Source organism: Chiloscyllium plagiosum, unplaced genomic scaffold (genome assembly GCF_037043375.1).
Source record: "Chiloscyllium plagiosum isolate Xiang-an unplaced genomic scaffold, Cpla_swu_hap1 HiC_scaffold_37, whole genome shotgun sequence".
Lineage (NCBI taxonomy): Eukaryota > Metazoa > Chordata > Chondrichthyes > Orectolobiformes > Hemiscylliidae > Chiloscyllium > Chiloscyllium plagiosum.
In genome coordinates, this window is record NW_028270175.1 from 12,825,566 (window position 1) to 12,835,892 (window position 10,327).

The following is a 10,327-nucleotide window of genomic DNA, read 5'->3' on the forward strand; positions in this document are numbered from 1 at the left end:
ATTTGTATCCGGGTCCAATTTTGTTGTAATACATCTTCAAAATGCACAAGAACAGAGTGGCATGGCTGAAAAATCTATTAAGAGAAAATGAGGACTGCAGATGCTGGCGATCAGAGTCAAACAGTGTGGTGCTGGAAAAGCACAGCCAGTCAGTCAGCATCTGAGGAGCAGGAGAGTCGACATTTCGAGCATAAGCTCTTCATCAGAAATCTATTGACAGTCCCACTTCAGCACCTGATGGTGGTAATGTGGTTGTGTCAGAGACCATTAAATTTTGAGGGCCAGGCTAATGCTCTAAGGACATAAGTTCAAATCCTGTCATAACAACTGGTGAAATTTAAATTCAGTCAATGAAATCTGGAATTAAAAGTCAGTTTCAATAAGAAAGTAGCCACTGGTACTTTTATGTCAACGTTTAAATATGTTCTTGCGTGACTTAACAAGCCACTCAATTCAGGGGCAATTGGGGATGGTGCAACAACTTCTGGCTTTTCCAGAAAAACACACATCCTATGGAAGAATACATCCCAAATAAATAACATGAGAGGGAATATATTTACTGAGCCCCAAAAATTTGGTAAATTCATTTTCTGCCTTACACTCTAGAAAGTACAGTTCAGGCCAGTTGCTTTTGAACATATTGTACATTTCTATAGCTTTGCATTCCCCATTATTGGAACAGTAAACTAATCATAGAATTCTTACAGTGTGGAAGCAGGCCATTCAGTCCATTGAGTCCACACCGACCCTCTGATGAGCATCCCACCCTGACCCACCCCATCCACCCCTGTAACTCTGCAATTCCAATGGCTCACCAACCTAGCCTGCACATCCCTGAATACAATGGGCAACTTAGCATGGTCAATCCACCAAACCTGCACATCTTTAGACTGTGGGAGGAAACCCACACGGACACAGGGAGACCACGTGGACTCAGTTGTCTGAGTGCAGAATCAAACCCGGGTATCTGATGCTGTGAGGCAATTGTGCTCACCACTGCCGCCCATGTTTATCGGAAATAAAGAGCGAGCTTGCATTTACAATCATGCATTTCACAATCTCAGGATGTCCCAAAGAGCTCTAAAGCCAAATAAGAACTTTTGAAATGAAGTCACTGTGACAATGTAGTAAAACATAAGAGACAAACTGTACACAGGCTCCTATGAATGGCAATATGCTAATCATCAAATAATCTGATTCAAAATAAACTACTGTGAATGCTGGAAATCTGAAGCAAATATGCAGAATTCTGGAGAAACTCAGCAGGTCTGGCAGCATCTGTGGACAGAGTACATAGTTAACAATTCGAGACTGGTATGACTTCTTCAGAATCAGCTAACTGTTATATGATTTAACAGCAAACTATGCTGTTATAATGCTGTGGTATATTTGACAGTCACCCAAGGGGGAAGATGGGCCTTGAGTTAACATCGTATCTGAAAGATGGCACTGCTGAAAGTATTGCATTTCTTTGGTGGTATGCTGAAGACTCAAGACTCAAGGCGTGGCATTTGAACCTAAAATATTCTGACTCAGTACAACCGAATGAATAAAATAACTGGCTTAATACCAATTGTGAAAATAGTGGAAATAAAATAAAGTGTAAGTGTGTTAAACATTCAAGTGTTAAAATTTAAAACAGCAATTTCTAGGTTGCTTAATTCTGGAAAAGTGTGGCATATAAATCACATGGTGCATAAAATTTCAATTTTGTGTTGAAGGCTAGAATGTTATGGATTTCATCATGAGATTACATGAAAGCCATTTCTAACTGGAATCTCTAAAGTTTGTTGAACAAAAATATATATTTTTGTTTTTTTGGCAGTGATCATCCGTAAAGAATCTCCTCAAATGATAACTTCAAAGAAATAAATTCATAAATTATACTTTCAAATCTGCTTTGATGATTCATTTACATCCCACACCATGTCTGAAGCCTTTTGAAGTAGGTGCCATCATATTGTCTAAGGAGGAAGAAGTGAAGTAAATGGAGGGGGTGGACATCATTGGGAGAAAAGAAATCAAAGAGGATGCCAACTTAATTGAAGGATCTTTTAATGGGATTGCGTAAAAAAGATGAGATAAACTACTCTGAAGGCTGGATACATAAATGTCACCTGATGTGTCACTGAATCATCTAGATAACAAAAGGTCCCAAGTCTATAGTGTAGTTGTTATCTTACTGGAATAACAATCTAGAAAGATGCACTAATAATCCCACGCAATAGCAGCTCAAATTCCAGCTTGAGTATTCTGAATTTAGTTAAAATAATCTGACATTAATGAAGGTGGCTATGAAATCCATCTGCTCTTCCCATTGGGAAGAACATTTGCTTTCTCACATCATCTCTGTTGTTTGTAATTCCACTTTCATGTAAATGTGCTTGACTCTTAGCTACTCTCTGAAGTTTATATTTCATGGACAATGCAGCCGATATCCAGAGGTGAGGTGAGGATGACTAACCCTTGACATCTAAGCGCAATTTTACTAAGTATTTTATCAAGGAGCTCTACCTTGTGTTATTGGGACCAGGGAGAAAGTGCACTTAGGAATATTGTTGTGGTCTTTGGAGGTCAGTCATCTCAGCTCCAGGACATTGCTGCAGAAGTTCTCTGGAGTCATGTCCAAGGCCAACCATCTTCACTTGCTTCATCAATGACCTTTCCTCCATTATAAGGTCAGAAGCAGGGATATTCACCAATGATGGCAGAATGGTTAGCACCATTTGTGGCCCCTCAAATACTGAAGCAGTCCATGTACAAATGCAGCAAGACCTGGACAACATCCAAGTTTGGGCGAGCAAGTGGCAAGTAACATTTGCACCACACATATTCCAGATAATGACCATCTCCAATAAGAAACAATTAAACCATTGCCTCTTGACACTTTTCATTGCTGAATCTCTCACTACCAATGTTTGACGGTCATTATTGACCAAAACCTGAAGTGGTCTAGCCACATATATGTATTGTGGCTACAACAGGAGGTCAGAGGCTAGGAATCCTGTAGTGAGTAATTCACCTCCTGACTACCCAAAGCCTGTCCACCATCTTCAAGGCACAAGTCAGGAGTGTGATGGAATACTCCCCACTTGCCTGGATAGGTGCAGCTCCATCAACACTCAAGAAGCTTGACATCATCACTGCACAAATTCACCAAGGATCTGAAGAGAGTACCTTCCAAATACACAGCCAATGCTAGGACAAGGGCAGCCAATATGTGGTAACTCCACCATCTGCATGTTCTCCTCCAAGGCACACACCAGTCTTTCGTGGAGCTATTTTGCTGTTCCTTCAGTGTCACTGGGTCAAAATCCTGAAATTCCCTCCCTAATGACATTGAGTCTACTTACACAAAATGGACTGCAGGTTCAAGATGACACTCACCACCACCTCTTCTCAACTAGGGGTGGGCAATAAATGCTGAAGAAGGAGCAGTGATCCAAAAGCTTGGGATTTCATATAAATCTGTTGGACTATAACCGTGTGACTTCTGACTTTGTTCACTGCAAGTGGAGGAAGCTGGATTAAGAATTGGAATTCCAAATTCCAGGCTCCAGCACCATTTTCGGTAAGGTGTGGGGACCTTACGACTTAATGAAAATCTGAACCATAGTCTTTAAATATCCCAGAATTTCAGAGCATAACACAAAATAAAATTCATATTTGAAAATAAAGGTTTAAAACACCCTCCCCCCCTCCCTCCCCTGCAAAGTTTGAGTAGAATTCATAACAAACACTTGTTTCTTTGATGTGAAATATGGCTGTAAATGGATTAGCATGTTTGATGGAATATTCTTAAGGAGCAATCTAATTTGAACATAATTACAGAGATGAAGTGTGATTGATGCCCCATATTATATCTTCTGTTTATTCATTTTTAAAAAAAATTCTGTTCAAATATCTAATTCGCTGATCTGTGTTGTATGATATTATAAATAACATTTAATTACTGCTCATTAAACTTTAAACAGTATGATAAATTTGACTTTTAATAAGCACTAAAGTTCTCAGTGACACTTTCGCAAGATCACAAGATAGGTTCAGATGAACAAAGCCCACAGCCTATTTGATCTCCGTTCTGTAGAATACCAATGCCTGATGCATCACAAATCTGAGTTTGTTGTCCAGATATTGATCATTCTTATTGGTAAAATCCTGTGAAGACACAGGAACATAGACTCATGAGTCCGTCAAGCCTATTCTGCTATTCATGGCTGCTCTGTGTTCTAATGCCTTTGGCCCATATCCCTTCATATCTTTGCTTAACAAAATTTATCTATTTCAAACAATTTCTAACTTCTGGTCTCAGACATGTTTTTTGCAATTCTTCTTCGACTGGTCTTGTAATATATTTGTACAGCAAAGAAGGAGGCCACTCTGCAGCACCTTGTGCCCATTATAACTCTTTGAAAACTGTATCCAATTACTCCTCCCCTGCTCCCCCACAGAATGTTGTAATATTTTCCCCTTCATATATTTATCAAATTCCCTTCTCAACGTTACCATTAGATCTGTTTCCAATGTTCTTTCAGGTGAAACGTTACAGATTCTAATATCTCATTGTGTAAAAAAATCCATGTCTTTTTTGTTTCCTTTGCTAATCATTTTAATTAGTCTAACTCCTTTGATTATTGACCCTCCTGTCAATAGAGATTATTGGTATTGATTTATTTTTTATCCAGGAAATGTAAATGGAGCTCCCTTGACCAGCATTCATTGTCTTTGCTTTACTTTCTTTTGAGTTAAATATTTTACATTCCTCTGCAAGGCCTCCTCAAATATACCATTTTTGAAAGCTTTTATCTTCCAAGTTTTTCTTCAAAATTCATGTTCTAACTTCAGTCTTTTCTGCCTAAGAAAGATAGAGTTATAGAGAAGTACAGCACAGGAACAGACCCTTCGGTGCAACTCGTCCATGCCGACCAGATCTCCGAAATTAATCTAGTCCCATTTGCCAGCATTTGGCCCATATCCCTCTAAACCCTCCCTATTCATATACCCATCCAGATGACTTTTAAGTGTTGCAATTGTGACCGTCTCCACCACCTCCTCTGGCAGCTCATTCATAGACGGATCACACACTGTGTGAAAAAGTTGCTCCTCGGGTACCTTTTAAATCTTTTCCCTCTCACCTTAAACCTATGCCCTCTACTTTTGGACTCTCCTACCCTAGGGAAAAGATCTTGTCTACTTATCCAATGCATTCCCCTCATGATTTTACAAACCTGTATAAGGTCACCCTCAACTTCTGATGCTCCAGGGAAAATAGCCCCAGCCTATTCAGCTTCTCTCTATGGCTGAAGCCCTCCACTCCCAGTGATATCCTTGTAAATCTTTTCTGAACCCTTTCAAGTTTAGCAACATATTTCCTATAAGAGGGAGACCAAAAGTATATGAGTACTCCAGTTGTGTTTCAACCATATCACAAAAACTGAGAACTGTTGTTCTGTAATGATGGAGCATGTCTTAGTCACTGCAAAAATGGTTGAGGAGCCTGAAAATCAGAAGTCCCACCTGCAAACACAGGGCACCATTTTCCTGGGGTTGAGAATGAGAAAGGATCAAGTTTTGTGCATGCATGGTAGAAGCATGTCTAAACTTCATTGATTCATTTGAATAGCCATAGTGCCCCTTGGGAGAGGCATGGTACCCCATTAGATATGGTTGTAGGACACCTTTGTGGGAGGTCAGGTGCCCTTTGGAATTGTTAAAGGTAGACACAAATGTGTGTACAATATGGATACAGTGGAACAATGAAGCACATTGTGATGTGCAAAGCACCAATCAGAATTATCAAGAAGAACTGTCAAAGTGGGATGTCAAACCATCAAAGCAATAAAACTCCTGTTCTGTAATTTCCTTTTTAAAATGATGTGTTAAAAAGAATGACTGTTATTTCATTCTGTCTGCTAGCATAATGCTTAAAGTTACCAGCACTGGATTAGTGTGCACAACTCGTTGTGAAATCTTTCTTTATCACAGTTAGGTGCCTTCCATTGCACAGCTTGATTGATTGCTTCAAGTGTTGAAAGACCCATTGAAATGGGACTATGAATTCCAATGCTTATTTTTATCAGGGATTATAGATCGGAACCAATTGTTCATTTTCATATTTGTTATGTAGCTGAAGGAACATAGAAGTCGTGAATGGATTTCTATGAATATGAATTATTTTTAAAAATAGAAATGCCACAATTATAGAGTCATAGAGATGTACAGCATGGAAACAGATACTTTGGTCCAACCTGTCCAAAACTAACTCTATATCTAAACTAATCTAGCCCCATTTTCCAGCACTTGGCTCATATCTTTCTAAACCCTTGCTATTCATATACCCATCGAGATGCCTTTTAAATGTTGTAATTGTACCAGCCTCCACCACTTCCTCTGGCAACTCATTCCATACACTCATCACCCTCTGTGTGAAATTGTTTTTTCTTAGCATGAACTATGCCCATGGTGGATTTTGAGAAAGTATGAGAGAAAGTGTGGTGTTTGGATAAATGGGATGGCATGAGTTGGCACTAACTTTACTTAGGGCCTATAACGGCATATGATGTGTTTGAGGATGGCATAGGTTGACATGAAGGTATGAGCAGTTATGGGATGAGCAGAGGTGCATTACCTGGCACAGATGAAGTATGGGTTTATGATGGATGGGTAATAGGTATGGGAGATAAGTCTGGATTGGGACTGGAAAGCCTGTCTGGGAGGCAAAGCTGGGTGGAATTAAGTGGGTGTGAGAACTGAAAGTTGGAGAGCTGTTTGTTGCTTTTCTCATTAAACTTCAACATGTTGACAGTGCATTGGCCTTCTGCTCAGACCACCTCCCATACCTGGCAACTACAGCACTCATTGTGGGGTAGCCCAGCTCAACTCCCAGAGAAGCTGGCCACCCTGAAATAAAGGTTCCAAAGTCCAGAGCATTATTTCCCAGCTCAGGTCTATGAGTCCAAGAATATGCTCACAGCTCCAGGTACCATTCTCAAGTGACTGTTTTCTTGGAGACAGCACATTCTCCCCGTGTCTGTCTGGGTTGTCTTTGACTGCTCTAGTTTTCCTCCACAGTCCAAAGATGTGCAGGTTAGGCGGATTGGCCATGTTAAATTACACATGTTGTCCAGGAATGTGCAGGCTAGTTGGATTAGTCATGGGAGAGTTACAAGGATAGGATGGGGTATGCATGTGGGTTGGATGCTGTTCAGAGGATCAATGTAGAATCGATGGGCCAAATGTGGGGACTGTATGTGCTCCTGACCCAGGAACAAAACGTCAGGCATCTGTCCAGAAACATTAACTTTTGTTAAAAGAACCCTACTTCTGGCTCCCTTATGGGTGTGGCACACCTCATTGATGCAATAATGGTTATTTTCCCAATCTGTGCCAATTCAATTCATTTCAGTAGTCAAGGTATTACTACTGGCCTCTGTTCCCTTGAGTTAGGGAGTGAATGAGATTTGAGTTTGTTTGCTGTCAGTGACCCTTGCGTACAAATAGAAACATCTTGTGATTTATTCTAATGTGTTTGATCAGCATCATTCCTTGCATTCAAACATTATTTAAATTTGCTTTGTCTCAATTATATTGCAAAAGTATTTATCAAACTGTCTCACTAAATTAGAGTCCATGAAGCTTTTGTACAGAGAGAGAGAGCAAGTCAAGCGTGATAGGTTCCATAGATGGTGAGAAATAGAAAAAGTGCACTTTGTAAACAATATTAATTATATTAGGGCTTAATGAAATAGTCACAAAATATTATTTTCTACTACTTGAAGAGCTGGGAACAAGTGTTGTAACGTCCATCTTATGCTTTGATAATATTTACTTCATCTAATCCTGAATAGCAAATTTGTTTGGCAATTAAGACCTGTCAGAGAATATAAAGTATATTTAGTCAATGCGTTATGACACACCTCTGGGGCAGATGGGACTTGAACCTGAACCTTCCAACATGGCAGTGGGGATACTGCCTCAGTACCACAAAAGCCTTCAACTGTTAGAGAGCAAATTAAATAGGCAATGTCTTAAATAGGCAATAATGAACTATCAGCCATTTTCTACCTCTCCTGATTGAAGATGGTGAAAGTTAAATTATACGAAGTAAAATGACTGCCATAACATTGTTTATTTCCTGTATTATATCTGAACCTACCCCCGAGGTTACTGTGGTGTTTTTATATTTCTTTCTTAACGTCTGGGTGATCACATGACAAAATAAGGAGCAGGAATTGCCTGTGCCCACTACAGACTTACCAAGACATCTGAAAGCAAATCACCTTCAAGAGATTTGTGGAAGATTCTGGGCTTCAGCTCCCAGACATTTGAATTCAATCAGATTTTAAAAATAGTGATTATCTTGGTGTCTATCCAGTATATGTTGGTTTGTTGAGGAAAAAATAACTTTCTTGTCTTTTCCCAAAGGCAAATAATCACTTGATATTGAAAGCTAAGTATTGAGAGGCTCTGGGACCAGTTCACAGTTTGACTAGGTTTGACCTATGGTAAAGGATATGGAAATGTGTTGCTGGAAAAGCGCAGCAGGTCAGGCAGCATCTAGGGAACAGGAGAATCGACGTTTCGGGCATTAGCCCTTCCTGAAGAAGGGCTAATGCCCGAAACGTCGATTCTCCTGTTCCCTAGATGCTGCCTGACCTGCTGCGCTTTTCCAGCAACACATTTCCATCTCTGATCTCCAGCATCTGCAGACCTCACTTTCTCCTATGGTAAAGGATAAACCAATAAACACAACAGCACTGATTTTGTGACTTATGATGGGTAGTATCTTCCAACATCAGCCATTTAATGTATAATGGAAAGGATTTGAATTGATGAAGCACCATTTGTGATTTCAGGATCTCCTGAACTGCTTTCCAGCCAATAAGGTCATAAGGTGAGCTAGCCACTTTGATGAAGATAAGTACATCTTGAATCTGTGACCTCAAAGAAGAGGGAGAAAAAATTGGAACGGAAACCAATTCGCCACCACTGAGACTTCAATGGAAGGGATGATCAAGAAGATGTAGCAAGGGAGTATCATGTAGTTCAGTTTTGAAATCTCACAAAGTTTTGAGGTTCAGTCTGTTCCAGTTATAAATCTTCCACACAATACATGAAATAGAATCTGAACTCAGTGAACAACTGTCACATCTAAAAGCAAGTCATCCATATTCTACCCAGCAGTGATAGAAGGCCTTGTGAACTTAAGTTCAGGGTGGGACTCCACCATCTTTATTAGGTTCATGATGGGAATGCCCTGGCATGGTTTTTCTATCGCACTGCGATTTGAGATATTTGCAGAGGTGTTACTTGGTCAATCAATGTTCACTTAAACACCCATCCTGTAGTCAACCCATCAGTGGGTCAGGGGCTTGCCAACTGAGCATCAGGACATGCAGACTCTGGTATGTTTACTTGTGTGTGTGTTTGTCTGTGTGTGTCTCTGTGTCTATGTGTGTGCTTTTGTGTGTGTCTGTGTGTGCGTATGTCTGCGTGTGTGTCTGTATGTGTGTGTATGCCTGTGTGTATTGTGCATCTGTGTATGCATATGTGTGTCTGTGTGGGTACATCTGTATGTGTCTGTGTGCATATATGTGTGTATGTGTCTGTGTGTGCATGTGTGTCTGTTTGTGTATGTCTGTGTGTGCATGTGTGTCTGTGTGTGTGCGCGTCAGTGTGTGTGTGTCTGTGTGTGCATCTGTATCTGTGTATGTCTCTGTGTGTGTGCATTTCTGTGTGTGTGTCTATATGTATGTGTCTCTGGGTGTATATGTGTGTCTGTATGTGTATGGTGGGGTGGTGGTCCTTCATTTAACATACCTCTGTGCCTGATTGAGGGTCCCAGCATTGGAGAGACCCAAACATCTTCCTTTCTGCCAACACCCTCCTCACTCCCTCATGCCCATACCCAACCAACCTCTTCCTGCCGTCAGTTCCTGTGCATGGATTTCTCCTCCATTGGAGACCTTGGGTGAGTTCAATGACACAACACAGATATCAACAACATTCAGGTCAGTCCAGCTCAGAGTCACAGCTCACAGCACGGAAACAGATCCTTTGGTCCAAATAAAGCAATAATTAACATTCTGCTTCCCATGGTGTTCTCTTTGTGTTAAAATAAAGGCTACCACTAGCACCAAAACAATCAATCCTTCTTTATCCTGAACTTGAACATTGCTTCAACTTTTTCCACATCTAACCTCCAGCCTTTCTCTCGCTCACACTTTTCGTGATCTGCTGTAAGAACCTGAGAGGTTGAATCTGATGTTCTATTTTCTCACGTACATTATTCCCAACTGTGCCTATGTCATCTAAAGATTTTACAAAG